Source organism: Elephas maximus, chromosome 18 (genome assembly GCF_024166365.1).
Source record: "Elephas maximus indicus isolate mEleMax1 chromosome 18, mEleMax1 primary haplotype, whole genome shotgun sequence".
Classification (NCBI taxonomy): Eukaryota; Metazoa; Chordata; class Mammalia; order Proboscidea; family Elephantidae; genus Elephas; species Elephas maximus.
Window position 1 is genome coordinate 53,181,095 of NC_064836.1, and position 19,604 is coordinate 53,200,698.

Consider the following 19,604-nt stretch of genomic DNA (forward strand, 5'->3'; position numbering starts at 1 on the left):
TTTATTATGAGTCAGACCAAATTCCTAGCATGCCTTATAAGTCCCTTGATGACTGATTTCTCCATCGTCTGATTTCTGTCAATTTCTCCACCTATGGCTCTGTCTTGCTTTCAATTAGTTCCTCAAATAATCACACTATTTTTTCTGCAACAGAGGATTTGTGTTTGCCCTTTCTTCCTCCACTTCACTTATTTAATTCCCACTCTCCATTCAGAGCTCAGCTCAATCATAATTTCCTCAGGGAAGCCTTTCCTGCTCCCCAGATGTGTTATTGTTGTTTTTAGTATTGTCTAGTCAGCCCCTGACTCATGGTGATTCTATACACAACGGAGCAAAATGGAAACTCTGTCTGGTCCTGCACCATCCCCATAATGGGTTGCCAATTAGACTGTTGTGATCCATGGGGTTTCCATTTCCTGATTTTCAGAAGTAGTCACCAGGCCTTTATTCCTCATCCATCTTAGTCTAGAAGCTCTGCTGAGAACTGTTCGGCATCACAGCAACACAAAAGCCTTCACTGATGGACTGGGTGGTGGCTGTGCATGAGATACATTGGCTGGGAATTGAACCAGGTACCTCACATGAAAGGTGAGAATTCTCTCACTGCTTCACAAATATGTGGTAAAATCTGCTAATTCATGCACACCTGTCAATGTATGTGTCTCTTATTCAACATATCATTGTAATAATTTTACAATTTTTGAAATTAAAAAAAATTATTTAATGAAAACACTACGGGGCAGGAACAGTGTCTACATTTGTTTACCTTTGTAAACCCAGGGAAGATCATAATCCTTGGCAGCTAGAAACTGGTCAATAAATTTGCTGAATGCATAATGGGGTAGCAATACTTACTCGTAGGGAGAAACAACCAAAAAGCTTCAGATGAGTTGTGTAAGAAAACAGAAAATAATTAAGTATAAAGAATCACTAACATAAACACAGAGCTAAAATACACGTCCAGTCATTAGCTGGAGAGCATTATTGAAAAATAATCATCTTAGAGTGGTAAGATTGCCAAGCAAATACCAGCCTTTAAAGGAAATCAGTATCATTCCAGATGTCCTCTTGCAAAAGGCAGGTGGGTAGAGCTCTAATATGTTTTGTCGTCATTAGACTTAAAGTGGTGTGAAATTTTTTCCTTATATGTACCACAAAATTAAAGTAACTCACAAAAGGTTAAAAAATAATAATAATAAAATAAAAAAAAAAAAAAGGAGGAGAAAAATAGGCAAACAGACCATGGGAGTCATAATGGAGCCAATTAGGCGCACATGATGGAATGGGTTGAGCCATTAGGATGTTTCACTTCAGTGACCAGCTTGGTCTGCAGACACCCATAGGACATTCCGTATTCTCTGTATGCACTCACTGCATATGGACAGGGAGCTTAGGGGAAAGCAGACAGCAGGAAGTTGGGCTATACCTTATCAGTCTCAGTGATGGTAATATCTCTCCCAGCATGGAGTTGAGTAGAAGATGCTGAGCAGAGGAAAATATGCTAAGTTGGGCAGTATTCCAACTCTTTACTGAGTCAGCACTTCCAGTGATGGCTTCATTCTATAGTTAAAGTTAATATGAAAAGGATGCAAAGGTAGACAGAGTAGAAAGCAGGTCAGATTCATGTACTCCTAAGGATCTTGTTGTTGTGTGCCATTGAAATCAATTTCAACTCCCAGAGACTGTATAGGACAGAGTAGAATTGCCCATAGGGTTTCCCAGGTTATAATCTTTAAAGGGGCAGATTACCAGGATTTTTCTCCCTCAGAGCTGTTTGTAGGTTCAAACCGCTGCCCAGGGATGGACTACCCAATAAGTAAGGTACACACAGGCTTAACTGTGCTTACTTACTAATCTGTAGTGCACAATTTCACCTAGTTTTCGCCACAAAGAAACAAAAAAAAAAAAAAACACTTTAAATTGTGGACTACAGATTAGTAAACACAATTAAGCCCATGCGTACTTTGCTTACTATAAGTCAGTGCTTACTGGTTAATCCACCCCTGCAGGCCAACCTTTTGGTTAGCAGTTCAGAACTTAACCACTGTACCGCCAGGGATCCCTGAAGAATCTTACCTAACCCCAAATACCTTCCTTTTTAAATGACCAATGAGTCTGAAATCCCTAGCATAGGGCCATTGACTAAAAACTTTCCAGAAACACGTACCTTTCACCTACTATCAAATATGATTGTTTGTATGTGAGTAAGATGATGGTTAATGATCACAGATTAGTTTATCTAATAATAACCATTTATAGCAATGATATTTAGGATTGCAAGAGGTTTCAGAAGAATGACGTTATATTCTGGCTATGGCCATATGGAGAACACACTCAATACTGGAATCAGGGTCATTTAACCATATATAGCAAGAGGCAGCAGTATTTAGTGAGATAATCTCAGTCAGTTAAATACATCTTGCATAGAGCCTTAAAAGACAGCTTAGGTTTAACTGCAGTGAATAAAAAAGTGGTACATTTTACTAATCATACAAAATGATGGTAAGGTATCTACCACTTAGTCAATGGTAAAAAAAAAAAAAAAAAAGTTAATAGTAAGTTGCCCCAAATAAAGATTAACATTCATCTTGTTTTTCTCTTTCTTTTTAGGTTTCCAGAAGAAACCTTATTATTTCCATACACATTCCTTCCAGTTGCTGTCCAGTAGATTCTGACTCATGGCAACCCCATGGGTGTCAGAGTAGAGCAGTGTTCCATATGGTTTTCGGTGACTGAATTTTTGAAAGTAGAGCTCAAGGTCTTTCTTGTGAGGCGTCTCTAAGTAAACTTGAACCTTCAACCTTTTGGTTAGCAGCTTAATTTTTTAATCATTTCACCACCCAGGAACTCCCAGGCATTACTGGCTCACTGCCCAAACATTGTGGATCCATTTAAAGTTCCCTGTATTTCAGTAATAATCCCTTTGACATGATGGACTCATAGTCTCTCTATTAAATAACTGTGATCATCCTACATATTTCAGCTGGTTTGAAATTAATGTTTTTATCTCTGCTAAGCTGTCACTTGTGATCTTAGCTTCGAGAATAAATTTCCCCAAATCCTTACTCATTGTCTACCTCAACAAGGTGCACCTCTTCCCCTTTGCCTCACAAATCAAAGCATCCGCATGGAATGTTCTCAGTGTTGTAACTCCTCGCTGACTCCCTGTTATAGATATTAGCATATTTAATTTGAGTCCATGTTTAAAGTTCTATGTGGATAAAAGGCAGCTCTCCATTTTGCTTTTGTGTGATCTTATATTTCACTCATTTAAGTGAACTCTCTTCTACTATTCGGGATTCAAGAATAGACTTTGCCTCCTAATGGACAGGATGAAATTGGAACACATCTCATCACAATCACTGACTGAGATTAATTTGACAAATACCAGGCTCCTTCCCATTAGACCAGCCAACAGCTTGCTCAGTTACTCCTATTTGCTTTAATTTATTTATCAAAAGACCTTGATCTATCAAGTTAAATGCCTTGATCATTCATCAGTTCACAGATAGTAAAGTGACCCAGTCTATAGCCAGGTTATCAATCTGTGAAAGGTGAACATTTGGGTAGCTCATTTAACTGAGCAAGGTCTATGGCTTCTAATATTTTAAGTTATTGGAGGCCATGGCCAAACAGTAATCTTCCCCTTGTCAAATATTACCAACTTATAACCAGTCATTTGTTTTCACGAACTAACTGAGCTCTAAATAAATATATTTCCCTCTGCAGTTCATTCCTGACTAGGTATTTTTTCAGAAAATCTTCATCTTCTTATTATATTGGGTATGCTTTGGTTTGTGCACAGAAATTATATTGTTTTGACAGCTGTATTATTTTTACTGGTTGGCTTGCAGTAATTTATCTTACAGTACATGAGAAGTTTATTCTTTTTAATTGGCTCTGCCTTTCTTTATGCATGTGTTTATGAGGTACTACAGCAGTTCAACATTTTAATGTTTCAATGTTTTCCACCAATTTGGTAACCTTGTAAACAGCAGCATTTCTGAAGGGCCTCTAAGCAATTTTGAAAACAGGATTAAAACGAAAAAGCTGGTAGATTTAGTTCCATCTTTAATACTTTTCTGACAGTGCCATCCTGGTATCATCCTTGAATATACTATACCTGAAGAAGGAGGCGGTGGCATTTGGACCCAAAGATAAAACTGAGTATAGAAAAATTCTAATCAGAAATAAGACATTTTAGATTTATCCTTTTAAATTTCCTTAGAAACTGACAAAAAGAGTTGCTATGAATGAAACAGAACATTAGCCTTTTATTGCTGATATTACCGGAAGGGCCTAAACAACTGATAGCCTAGCACATGAAAGAAGAGAATCAGGACATCTTGATGTTTAATTTTCTCTCACAATGCTTCGTTCAGAAAACTGGAAATGAACTAGTTTTTGCCCATGAAACTAAAATTTAAAAGATAAATAATTTCCCCAAGACTTTTTTTTTTTTTTAAGACCCATTATTTTTTAATGGCCTTAAAGCAGATATATCTTACTCAGTTAAGACTTTTTTTTTTTTTGTAACCTAAACCCATGTAATAAGAATATAAAATAGGTAATTTAGACAGTTATTGATGACCATTTTCTCTCACAATAGCTGAAAATAAACACAGCAGCTGCTTTAGTTAGATCTTGATCCAATTTGCCCTTTGCCACTGACTCTTAGCCACCCTATAGGACAGAGTAGAGCTACCCCACAGGGTTTCCAAGGAGCAGCTGGTGAATTCAAACCAGCCTTTTGGTTAGCAGCCTGACGCTTAACCACTGAGCCAAGAGGGCTCCTGATAAAATTTAGTAAGACAAAACGTTTCACCCAGAAAGGCAACTACAGTACTTGTAACACAAGCAAATTCAACTGGGTAGACTGATGTATGTATTTACTCATTCAGCAAATACTTAATAAGCATTTTATAAGTGCAAAATACTGTGCTAGGAGTTTTGGGAGATTCAAAGATGTATCTAACATCCTCAATACAGATTCTGTATACAGTCTATTTATGTGTATGTTAGAAACACAGTGCAAGGCAGAAAACCATACACATGCTTTGCTTTGTGATGGTACTAATAATGCAATTTGTAGAGAGAGAAAACTACCAAAAAATGGATTTAGAGACTCCAACCAAAAAAAAAAAAACCAAGCCCATTGTGGTTGAGTCAATTCTGACTCATAGCAATCCTACTGGAAAGAGTAGAACTGCCTCAAAGAGTTTTCAAGAAGTGGCTGGTAAATTGGAACTGCCAATACTTTGGTTAACAGTTGAACTCTTAACTACTGTGCCACCATGACAAACGATGAGAAAAGCAATCTAGGAGGAAGAAACGGCATGAATAAGTCCTATTTGACCCTTAGCCCAATGCAGTATATACTGCAGGTGACATTTCTAATAATGTGTCTGAAGGAGAAAATGTGACAATGCATGGCATCAATACCCTACCAAGAGGTTCTCTCGCTAGGGGTATATTAGAATCACCTGCCTTGAGCCTCACCTCAGACCAATTAAATCAGAATCAGAAACCCACGTAAGCATCTTTTTAAAACGTCCCTCACTGTTGTTGCTAGTTGAAGTCAAGTCAGCTCCGGCTCATGTCGACCCCATGTACAACAGAACGGGATGCTGTCCCTTCCTACTCCATCTTTATAATCACAGGTATGCTCGAGGCCATTGTTGCTGCCACTGTGTATTTTGAGTGCCTTCCACCATAGGGAGATCATTTTCCCATACTACTTTGGGCAATATTCTGTTGTGACCCATAGGGTTTTCTTGGCTAACTTTCAAAAGTAGACAGCCAGGTTTTCTTCCTACTCTGTCTTAGTCTGAAAGTTCCACTGAATCCTATTCACTAGAGACCCTGTTGGTATTTGAAATACCAGTGGCATAGCTTCCAGCATCATAGAAACATGTAAACCACCACAGTACTACATACTGACAGACAGGTAGTAGAAAACTCCCCCACTGTTGTTGTGTGTCATTGAGTCAATTGCAACTCATAGCTACCCTGTGTGACATAGTAGAACTGACCCACAGGGTCTTCCATTTGCTTTAGCCACTCAACTTTCAAGAGCAAGTTTCAGAGTCTCTTCTGAAGTTCACTTTGGTCTTTTCTTTCATGTACGATGTCCTTGACGTCATTCCACAACTTGTCTGGTCTTCAGTCATTAGTGTTAATTGTGTCAAATCTGTATTTGAGATGGTCTCTAAATTCAAGTGGGATATACTCAAGGTCATGTTTTGGTTCTCATGAATTTGCTGTAATTTTCTTCAGCTCCAACTTGAACTTGATGGCCTGTTCTGCAGTCAGCCCTTGGACGTTTTCTGACTGATATATTGAGCTTCTTCATAGTCTCTTTCCACGGATGTAATTGATTTGATTCTGGCAAGATCAAAGTGTATGCTGCTTATATTGTTGAAAAAAGTATTTGCAATGAAGAAGTTGTTGGTCTTGCAAAATTCTATCACTCGATCTCTGGCATTGTTTCTATCACCAAGGTCATATTTTCCAACTACTGACCTTCTTCGTTTCCAACTTTCACATTCCAGTAATCATCAATGCATCTCGATTGCATGTTTGATCAATTTCAGACTGCAGAAGTTGGTAAAAATCTTTAATTTCTCCACCTTTGGCCTTAGTGGTTGATATATGAATTTGAATAATAGTCATATTAGCTGGTGTTCCTTGCAGGCATATGTTATCCTATCACTAAGTGTTGTGCTTCAGGATAAATCTTGAATTTGTTCTTTATGATGATGAAAGCAGTTCCACTCCCTTTCAATTTGTCCTTCCAGGCCTGTCAGGCCATATGATTATTCGATTCACAATGGCCAATACCAATCCATTTCAGCTCACGAATGCCTAGGATATGGATCTTTATGCTTTCCATTTCATTCTTGATAACTCTCAGTTTTCCTAGATTCATACTTCGTACATTGCACAATCTAATTATTAATAGATGTTTGTAGCTGATTCTTCTCATTTTGAACCTACCATAGCCCTAAAAAATGCCAGGGCATTTGCCACCGAAATTCCTTGAGATTTTATCTTTAGTAACATTTCCCTTAATTTATTCTCATGGTCACATTAGCCATCCACCTCTGAAACTGACAATTCAAGAATCCTGATCTCTGATGAAAATCTTCTGCCCTTTATGCTCATCTTTTCAAGTTCCACAGCAGTAATTCTTTAATTTCATCATTCCATATAATGCAATTACCTTCCCATTTTAACTTTACCCATCACCTCATTTCGATCTTTCTCTCTCTTCATACAGGAGAGATACCATAGTAAATATTCTAAAGTCCCCAAGACTCTCTTTCCTTCTGATTAAAAAAACAAAACAAAACACTTAACCTTCAGTCAAGGAGCCCTGATGATGCGGTAGTTAAACACTGGGCTGTTAACCAAAAGGTCATCAGTTTGAACCCACCAGTCACTCCACAGGAGCCTTGGAAACCCTATGACTCAGTTCTACCCTGTCCTATGGGTCATTATGAGTCAGAATCCACTGATGGGCAACAGATTTAACCTTTAATCAAACCAACTACCTGCCTTCTTCTTAATTGTACTCCAAAAGGTGAACATTACTTGAAAAGATAAACACAACACACGACATTGGCATCTTTATAAGTTATGATATCTAACCTCCTTGTAGGTTTTTGACATTGTGCAACAGATTTTTTCAGGTAATATTCTTATGTCACTCTCTGCAATACATATTTCATGTGATAAACTTGGTTCTCAACTTCAAACTTCCCAGTCTCTCTATCTCAGCAGATAAGATTGCCTCATATTTCATAAGGAACTAGTATGCTTTTCTCTATTCCCTTTTATACCTTTCTCCTTATCATCAACTAACTCCCCATACTGGGTATTTCTGTTAGCATAAATAGTGTCTCCCCATCCCCCACACCCCACTTTCACTTTATCTGTCCTTTTGTAGCTGAACTCTTCAGACAATTGTTTTTTATTTACTGTCTCTGGTTCCTACAGTTCCATTCTCTCTTGAGCTTCATTCATTCAAGTTTCCCTATGACTTCCATTTTGTTAAATCAATTCTAAGTTAGCATCTTACTTGACCTATTAGCCAGAATTGATATTGTTAGTCACTTTTTCCATCTGAAACTACTTTCTTCATTTGACTTAAAGGACACTACACTGAACTGACATCCTTTCTTTATAAGTTGCTACTCCTTCTCAGTCTCCTTTGCTGGTTTTTGCTTACTACTTTGACTTCGAAAACCTGAAATTCCATAGACCTCAATCTATATACTTTTCCTATTTCTGTTTATACTCATTTCCTCAGTGATCTCATCAAATCTCATGTCTTTAAATGTCATATATATGCTGGTTTGTAAAGTTTATATATTCAATCTAAAACTCTAATCTAGACTCTGGCCTGGCCACTCTATATCTGTATAGATGTTTCATACTTAATAAAAGAATACATAGTCCTCATATTCTCTTCAACCTGCTTCTCCAAATTCTTTTTCATCTCAATAATAAAATCTTCATCCATTCAGTTATTCAGTCCTGAAAACTTGGAGTCACCCTTGACTCCTATCTTTTTATCACAACCTACATCCCCGTTCCTACAATGGAGGAGGTACCCCATCTTCTATCAGAAGGCATGCCTCCATTTGTGCTTTGGATCCCTCCCCTCTTTTTCCAAGAATTTTATTCTATTGTTACCCCCATTTTATAACTTCTGAAATATGAATACATACCTGGAATCTGAAAAGTTCTTATAACATTTATTGCTGCCACTCATGGTCAAACGTGCATTATTTTAATTAATTAGCTTCTTTAAACCAAAAATTCTTCTACTTTTTCTTTACGTGGTCTTACTTCCTTCAGTCTATTCTCAGTACAGTAGTCAGAGGGCTTCTGTTAAATATAATTAAAGTCATGTCATTCTTCTGCTCACGAGCTTCTAATGTTCATTCGTCTGCGCACCATACTGAAAACACTGAGTCCTATAGTCTCTTTGTTGAACACTCTAGGCACATTCCCACTTTAAGGACTTTGAATTTGCCCTTCTTTCTGTCTGGAATATGTCTATCCCCCAAATATCCACATGCCTCCTTACTTTCTCCAGATCTCATCTTCTAGGTGAGACCTTTTCTGATCATCTTACTAAAAATACATTTCTAGGATTAGCTATTCCCATTTCCTGCTTTATTTATCTCAAAAGCCCTTAATACCTAACATACTACCTATTTCACTTATTTATTGGGAGTGTCAGTTGTCTTTCCACCACAATACCCTAAAGAATGTAAGGTTCATAATGGAAGAGAATATTTTCTAGGTTATTATTTTTTTATATTCCTATAGCTCCAGTATTTAACATGATGCATAATGAGGGATAGTCAAGAAAAATTATTGATATAATAATATAAATTATTGCTATAATAAAAATTATCGAATGATTACATGAATAGTACCCACCAGACAACAAATCCATCATGTCAGCCTCCTGCTCCGAAGAGTGAACATTTATTTTCATCTGGCCCTACTCTTTCTTTCTTAGTCTTACAGTAGAGGAGCTGTCCTATCTTCTATCCAAAGACATCCCTCCCAACTTTTCCAAGGACTTTATTTCATCGTTAATCTTAGTATCTTCTGGAACATTCTTTTCAAAAATCCAACATCTTCAAGTTTACACCGTATTTTAATAATTTTTCTTGACCCCATATCTCCCTCCATTTACTGTCCTATTTCTCTGTGCTCCTTAGCAAACAGCTTTCTTGAAATAGCTAATTATACATTCTTTCTCATTTTCTCATTCTCATTCAATTTTCAAGTCTCTCTGTTTATAATCCTGCTTCCAAAATTTCATTATATCCTTTCTGGTTGATGTCACCAATGAATCCCAGTGGATAATTTTCAGTAGTAATAATAGCAACCATAATATTTATTGAGGTCTAATTATATACCCTGATATGTACATTAAGAGCTATACATTAACACGATTGGGAATACAACAATTAATAAAATATACTCACTTTAATCCTACCAATGAATTTGAGGGAACCCCGTTGGCACAGTGGTTAAGAGCTTGGCTGCTAACCGAAAGGTCTGCAGTTCATATCCACCAGCCACTTCTTGGAAACCCTATGCAGCAGTTCTACTCTGTCCTATAGGGTCACTATGAGTCAGAATCGACTTGATGGAAACAGGTTTTGTTTTTTGTTTTTAAATAACCTTGAGAGATAGGCACTATTGTTTTACTCTCTATCATTGGGAAACAACAGAATAAAGGGTTAGCTAGCTTCTTTTTGTTAGCTTCTATCACATAAAATCTGTATCTAGTTAATGTGAAACCCAGAATTTGGAAGCAAACCAAACCTGTTGCCACCGAGTCAATTCTGACTCATAGTGACCCTATTAGACAGAGTAAAACTGCCTCATGGCTTTTCTAAGGAGCACCTGCTGGATTTAAACTGCCAACCTTTTGGTTAGCAGCCATAGCTCTTAACCATTGTGCCACCAGGGCTCTGAATTTGTAACCAGGTAGTTTAAATCAAGAGCACTCTTACAAACTACCTTCTACAACTTCCTCTCATCTTACTTGACATATTTAATCTATGGCAGCTTTTCAGTATCTTTTATTGATTGTTTCAGCACTACCTGACCTGCAAATGTTGAAGTTCCTTGAAAATCACTCCTGGACCATCTTATGTTCACCATCTCTGTTCATCTGACTAGGTAAGCTTATCTGTAATGACTTGCAATGGCATCAATTTGCCAACTCCTCCACGTAAATGTTCTGTCCCGGTCTCTCTTCTAAACTAACTTGACAGTTTTCCCTCATTTTCTCACAGATACCTTGAATATATTTGCAAAGCTGAACTCTTGACCACTGCCCAGTGTCCAAATCAAATGAACCACTGATGTTCCTTATCCCAATTAATGGCATTTCATCCACTCAAATTCTCCAGCCAGAAAATTGGGAATCTTCCTTGATATCTTCTTATCCCTCATTTCTCTCATTCAATATGTTAACAAATCCTCTTGATTTTAATCCAGTATACATTTTGATTCTTTTCATTCTCTCCATTTCCACTGTCACAAATTCTAGTGTTAATGAAATTTAATATTTCAAATAAGATGAGAGGAAGTTGTAGAAGGTAGTTTTTAAGAGTGCTCTGGATTAGTTTAAAGAGTGCTCTCACCTATTTTTTCTTAGTTTCACTGTTACTCTCCTCTAATCAATTATTTATAAATAAGGCTGATTCTTGACAAATTTTTTGACGATTCCCTCATCAACCTTTGTATGAAATTTCTTAAGAATTCCTATAAAGTTGAAAAGGCTTGTATGCCTGGCCCCTGCTTACCTCACTAGACTTATCTAGCTCATTCACCTCCATGTATACTGGCTTTGTTTCAGATCTATAAATTCACCATTACTCCATTCCTGCTAAGGCCATTACTCATAGTTTATTTTAATAACTACCCTTGTGCTACCTTATCAAAGTAGAGCCAACCTTAATGACATAGAGTAAAGCTTTTAAGGCCTTCATTTGCTGATGTGACACTATTCAAAATGAGATGAAACAGCTGCATACATCCTTTAATAATCAGAATGTGGAATGTACAAAGTATGAATCTAGGAAAATTGGAGGTCATCAAAAATGAAATGGAAAGCAAAAAGATCAATAACCTAGGCATTAATGAGATGAAATGGACTGGTATTGGCCATTCTGAATCAGATAATGGTCTAGTGTGTTGGGAATGAAAATTGAAGAGAAATGGCATCACATTCATCATCAAAAAAAAAAAAAAATTCAAGAACTATCTGAAGTACAATGCTGTCAGTGACAGGATAATATCCATACACCTACAAGGAAGACTAGTTAGTGCAACTATTATTTAAATTTACCCACCAACCACTAATGCCAAAGATAAAGAAATTGAAGATTTTTACCAACTTCTGCAGTCTGAAATTGATCAAGCATGCAGTCAAGATGTGTTGATAATTACTGGTGGTTAGAACGCAAAAGTTGGAAAAAAAGAAGAATCATTAGTTGGAAAATATGACCTTGGTAACTGAAACAACACCAGAGATGGCATGATAAAATTTTGCAAGACCAATGACTTATTCATTGCCTGTTGCTATCAAGTTGATTTCTACTAATAGCAACCCTATAGGACAAGGTAGAACTGCTCCTTTGAGTTTCAAAGGAGCAGCTGGTGAATTTGAACTACCAAACTTTTTGGTTAGCAGTCATAGCTCTTAATCACTGTACCACCAGAGCCCCATTTATTGATTGCAAATACCTTTTTTCAACAACATAAACAGAAACTATACATGGACCCAGCCGAATGGACTACATGGAAGTCAAATCAATTACATTTGTGGAAAGAGTCAGTGAAGAAGCTCAATGTCAACAGCTGGAAAAAATGCCAGGGTCCTACTGCAGAACAGATCATCAATTGCTTGCACGCAAGTTCAAGTCAAGGGTGAAAAAGATTAAAACAAGTCCAGGAAATCCAAAATACAACCTTGAGTATATCACACCTGGATTTATAGATGACCTTAAGAATAGATTTGACACATTGAACATTAATGAACAAAGACAAGATGAGTTGTGAGATGACATCAAGGCAATCATAAATGAAGAAAGCAAAAGATCATTAAAAAGACAAGAAAGAAACAGAAAGCCAAAATGGATGTCAGAAGAGACTCTGAAACTTGCTCTTGAACATAGAGCAGCTAAAGTGAATGGAAGAAATGATGGAGTAAAACAGCTTAACAGAAGATTTCAAAGGGTGGCTCAAGAAGTCAAAGGATTATAATGAAATGTGCAAAGACCTGGAGTTAGAAAACCAAAAGGGAAGAAGACATTCAGGATTTTTCAGACTGAAAGAACTGAAGAAAAAAAATCAAGCCTCAAGTTGCAATATTGAAGAATTCTATAGGCAAAATACTGAACTATACAGGCAGCATCAAAGGAATATGGAAGGAATACACAGTCATTGCAGTAAAAAGAATTGGTCTGGATTCAACCATTTCAAGAAGTAGTATATAATCAAGAACCAGTGGTACTGAAGGACAAAGCCCTAGTTACACTGAAGGCATTGGTGAAAAAGAAGGCTCCAGGAATTAACGGAATACAAATTAAGATATTTCAACAAGCAATGTAGCACTGGAGGTGCTCGCTCGTCTATGCCAAGAAATTCGGAAGACAGCTACCTGGCCATTCAACAGGAAGAGATCCATATTTGTGCCCCTTCCAAAGAAAGATGATTCAACAGAATGTGGAAATTATCGAACAATATCATTAATATCACACACAAGTGAAACTTTGCTGAAGAAGATTCAAAAGTGGTTGCAGCAGTACATCCACAGGGAACTTCCAGAAATTCTAGCTGGATTTAGAAAAGGAAATGGAACAAGGGATATCATTGCTGACATCAGATGGATCTTGGCTGAAAGTAGAGAATGCCAGAAAAATGTGCTTTATTGACTATGCAAAGGCATTTGACTATGTAGATCATAACAAATTATGGATAAATTGCAAAGAATGGGAATTCCAGAACACTTAACTGTACTTACGAGGAACCTGTGGATAGACCAATAGAGAGTCATTCAAACAGAACAAGAGGACAGTGTGTGTTTTAAAATCAGGAAAGTTGTGTGTCAAGGTTGTGTCTTTTCACCGTACTTATTCAATTTGTATGCTGAGGAAATAATCTGAGAAGCTGGACTATGTGAAGAACACGGCATCAGGATTGGAAGAAGACTCATTAACAACAAGTGGTATGCGGGTGACACAACCTTCCTTGCTGAAAGTGAAGAGGACTTGAAGCATGCACTAATGAAGATCAAAGACTACAGTCTTCAGTACAGATTACACCTAAAGAGAAAGAAAACAAAAAATCCTCACATCTGGACCAATAAGCAATACCATGATAAACAGAGAAAATATTGAAGTCTTCAAGAATTTCTTTTCACTTGGATCCACAATCTACGACCATGGGAGCAGCGGTCATAAAATCTATCAACATATTGCCTTGAGCAAATCTGCTGCAAAAAAAACCTGTTTAAAGTGTTAAAAAGCAAAGATGTCACTTTGAGGAGTAAGGTATACCTGACTCAAGCCTTGGTATTTTTGATCACCTGATATGCATTGAAAGACGGACAATGAATAAGGAAGACTGAAGAATTGATGCTTTTGAATTATAGTGTTGGCGAAGAACATTGAATATACCACAGACTTCCAAAGAAAGAATAAATCAGCCTTAGAAAAAGTATAAACAGAATGTTCCTTTAAAGTGAGGATGGCAAGCCTTCGTCTCCAATATTTTGGAAATGTTATGATCAGGGATCAGTCTCTGGAGAATGACATCATGCTTTGTAAAGTAGAGGGTCAGAGAAAAGGAGGAAGCCCCTCAACGTGATGGGTTGATACAGCGGCTGAAATGAGTGGCTCAAGCATAGCAACGATTGTGAGGATGGTGCAGGACTAGGCAGTGTTTCATTCTGTTGTACATAGGGTTGCTTTGAGTTGAAATGAACTCATTGGCACCTAACAACAACAAGAACAACTCTTGTGCATAGAGCCTTAGTCCCCAAAATTCGTCTCTGGGAGAAGACTTATGCCTGCATCATTATAAAGAATAATGGAAATTTCATGGAGGTATGTAAGAATAAATTTTATAAACTTGGCTTTATCAATATATAAACCAGCTTACTATTAGCATTTAAATCCACCATAAACATAGGATAAATATAGATCACAGATTACATACAAATTCAATAGATTAGCTGCAATTTTCTTGAATCTATGAATGAAATAATAATAAATGATATTGTATCAGCTAAATTTCTTAAATAGTATTTTTGTCCTATTCTTATATTTATTGACCAATTTAATCACTCTCTAAAAATAAGAACAAAAGTGCCTATTCTCTATATAACTTCCGGATTTGATGAATGCTTGCTTAGATGGCACTAGTTTTTTTTTTTTTTTTGCTTAAACAATGGGGTAAATGGAGATATAAATGTATTTTAATTCAATGTTTCAATAGGAAATACAATTATATGTTGAAGATGTTCTATTTTTAATAGGTTATGGAAACTTTAGTATTAAAGGAACAAAGTGGGAGATGATATGTAATCTTTAATCTAGAAATGCATAATCCATTCAGAATAATAAGCACGTCCTTAATAGTTGGGCTATAGGTATCAGACACAGAAGAGAAGCACCAAATCTATAAAAAGTCACAAACTAATCTCAAGAAAATAAGAATAAATAGGTCAGTTTTTCAGAAGTGATCAACAGATTTATGCCATATAAAATCCTTCTGGTATACTCTATTGTACTCTGTTAAGTATGAACACACGATTATCTATTATTCACATCTGTATGACAATATATGATTGGTATTAACAATCCCACTCTAATAGACAATTTTTAAGATATTTTATGGAAATGAACACAGTTTCCTGGAAAAAAAGATTTATGTTTTAGCTTTTTTTAAAATCAAAATGGATCCTAAATAATAAATAGGAAAAAAAAAAAAAGGTTGAAAGAACATTTCCTGAGGTTCAGAATGAAAACTTGCAGGTATGTAAAAGCTTGTAAATAAAAGAGCTACTGAAGTGATAATGCTTCCTGGCCCTCCCCCACCCGACTTGGTACCTGGGATATACAACTGAAGGATAGAAAAATATAATTTTAAGGTGACAGGTTTATCAGACATCTGTGTAGGATTACTGAATTTAAAATGTGAAAGCAAGCCAAAACTTTGAATAGGTTAATAAATAATTCAGTAAGCCAAAATGATTTCTAACAATGAATTAAAATTGAAATGAGATATCATCTATAGAATAATGATAAAGACAATCTTTCCAAAAGCATATTTTAAAAATAGAAGTAGTACAAGAAAGGAACATCCTTAGATACTTTTCAGTGGAAGCTTAGGGAAGAGGTAGCAAGAAAGGAAATCTCTTTTAAAAAAGAAGAGTCTCCTATTATCACCATTTTTTAAAAAATTCATCTCCCCTAAAAATAAAAATTAACAGCAATAACTAGAGTAATAATATTAATAAATAAAGATGTTCATGCTTTCAGAAGCTGAAGAAATTTTCATTAAGACCAAGAAAGGTTTGCGGTTATTTTGCATGTGTTTCTAGCAATGGGTCATATATTTCTCAATTTGTTCTCTCGTTATTATTCATATAATACATGTTTACTGAGGCCTGTCTGGTGCCACATATTGCTAGAAGATATGACCAGAGAGTTGGAAAATACAATCTAAACCTTCAAAGACCCATACTTTATATGCAATAGAATCCTAGATGGGGAAAAAAGAGTAATTTTTAAAGTATTACAGTGGATGTTTCATAAATTAGAACCATTTCATTATCAGCCAAGAAGATAAATTTTGAAATTCAGAAGTTTGGTTACCACCCTTAAAGCTAACTGGAAACAGCCTCTATGTGAATATATTATTTTATATGGAAAAAGATAATTTATACATGATTAAGTTTAAGGAGGTTGAGGTTGGGAGATGATTCTGGATTATCCGGCTAGGTCCAACATAATCACATGAGTTCTTGAAAGAATCTTTCCCAGATGAGGTCATGGCCAGAGAGAGATGTGACCACTTAAGAATGGTCAGAGAGATGCAAAGCTGCTAGCTTTGAAGATGTAAAAAGGAGACCACGATCCAAGGAATGTGGGCAACTTCTAGAAGGTGAAAAAGAAAAAGAAACTGATTCTTCCCTAGAACCTCAGAAGGGAACACAGCCCCGCCAGAACCTTGATTTTAGCCTGAGGCCTGTGTTGGACTTCTAAGCTACACAGCTATAGTGCAATAAATTTGTGTTGTTTTAAGCCACTAAATTTGTGTTAATTTGTTACAGCAGCCATAGAAAACTAATACAGCTTATATTTGGAAATGCACTGTATTTGGAGAAAAAAAAAATAAGGAAGAAAACAAAGTTTAAATTGGTTTGTGTACTTAGAAGATGAAATCTATGTTAAATGATTATTAAAAGATGAAACGGAAAATACTGGGAGACTAGAGAGTTACAATTTTTTCAAAATTTGAGCAAATCGTATTTCATCAATACTAAAATATATATACGTATATGCTTATGCTTATACTATATTTCCAAAATGTATTCTTAATGCTCTATTTCCTATTTCAGATGATGGTAACTTTATCCACTCATGCATGTAAACTTGAAAATAGAGTCCCCTAAACTCTTCCCTATCCCTACAACCAAATATTGTTGATTTTGCTAAAAACATCAGCAGAAGAGAACCCTCAAATATATATTCATCTTTTCACTTTTATTCCCTTATTATAATTCAGACCTACATCATCATTTCCTGAACTCTAGGGGGGCTATGAACCAACTTAAAACATTATATTCTATATAAACACACTTATTAACTAATGAACAAATACACCATTTTAACATTTTGTTTTGTCAAATTAAAAATTGCCATTTACTATCAACATTATTTTCTAAAAGAAAGAAATTGTAAAATCAAAATGTAAGAATAACCAGATCTCAGAGTATAAGACAACCCCCAAAAGAGCGCACTTGATAAATTTTACAGATAAGTATGAAGACTGAAAGACAGAAGATAGAAAAAGAAAGAAGATAGGAGAAAGAGAGGCAGGCAGGAAAAAATTTACGTGATTGCATACTGAAAATGATACGACTGATTTGAAAATCACCAAAAAGCAGTGCAGATCTCTACTGAAATTTCTTGTTAATTTCATGTGCTCCTATGATTAGGATATTCTTAGAAGCGAGGATGGCGGGACTTTGTCTTGCTTATTTTGGACGCGTTATCAGGAGGGACAATCCCTGGAAAAGGGTATCGTGCTTGGTAAGATAGAGGGTCAGTGCAAAAGAGGTAGACCCTCAGTGGGATATATTGACACAGTGGCTACAACAATGGGCTTAATCATACCTGCTATTGTAAGAATGGCACAGAATTATGCAAAAATTCATTGTGTTATCACCAGGTGACTATGGAGAGGAGCCAACTCAACAGTGCCTAACAACAACACGTTTGTGTATATGGGAGATTGATGTGGAAATACAGTACATATAACATAAGAACATTTCCTAAATACTCTCTTTCCTAAAGTTACCGATCTCACTGTCAGGGGTTCTGTCCAGTCCCTCCTCTCTGTCTTCCTCTGTTCTAAATGAGCCCACCTTTGGGTCATCTGATCACTTTAAAATCTAGGTAGATTTAGCTGTTTGATTTTCTTATATTCGGCACTTCTTTGAGATCAAAAAACAAAAGTTTTTTTTTTTTTTTTTTGAAAAAGTCATACTTATAGAGGTTTACGATGGGGGAGGGAGAGACAGAGAGAATCCAAATATGGATTTTTTTTCCTCATTTCAAATTCTTTTCTTTAAACAATATTGTTTCCCAAATTTACAAATCTCTATTGATTGTCAATAATCTTGGGTCAGAAATTATCTGGCGCTTAGCCCTTTGGTCTGTTCTAACAATATAGAATCTATAAGAAAGACGCCTCAGGCCAAACAATTTTGATCAGCAGCAGGAAGCTCACTACCATTTGTCTATAAAACCAAACCAAACCTGTGGCCCTCTAGTCGATTCTGACTCATAGCGACCCTATAGGATAGAGTAGAACTGCCCCACAGGGTTTTCAAGGAGGAGCTGGTGGACTTGAACTGCTGACCTTTTGGTTAGCAGCCCTTTCTCTATAGGTGGAACTTCAAATACGGACAATGTAGTTGGAAAATGAGCATCGGAGCAGAGCTGAGGTACTTGTTTTGAAGTGTTTTGCATAGCAAGCATAGTTTTATCTCTCATATTTATTTGAGGTGGTATTGCTGCAGAGTCAAAGCCTGGCCCAGTCCTCTGGCTGACTCTGTTATTTGCAAGAAAATGTGCTACAAGGAAGAATGAAGAAAACTAAAGATACAAGGGAAAAGATTACTCCAAAGGGCTAATGGACCACATCTACCATGGCCTCCACCAGACTGAGTCCAGTACAAATTGATGGTGCCTGGCTACCACCACTGACTTCTCTGCCAGGTGTCACAATAGAAGGCCCCAGACAGAGCTGGAGGAAAGTGTAGAACTAAATTCTAACTTAAAAACAAAGAACAGACTTGCTGGCCTGACAGTGTGGCCCCCGGACATCCTTTTGGCTTAGTGGTGGAGTCACTCCTGGGGTTCACGCTTTGGTCGGAGATTGGACAGGCCTATAGAACAAAACAAGACTAAAGGGGTGCACTAGCCCAGGGGCAAAGACTAGAAGGCAGGAGGGAACAGGAAAGCTGGTAATAGGGAAGCCAGGTTTGAGAAGGGAGGCTGTTGACATGTCCTGGGGTTGTTAACCTATGTCGTGGAACAATGTGTGTACTAACTGTTTGATGTAAACATTCATCTAGAATACAATTTAAAAAAAAGAGAGAGAGAGAAAATGTGCTACAGGAATCACTAATCTATGGAAGAAAATCCAAAAACCTTAGCATGGAATTCAGTCTTTCACAATACTACCCCCTTTCCTTTTTCAACTTCTCGACCACATCCACTATTTCACACCACACTCCTCACCCCCACCTAATGCTGTGCTCTTCGTTG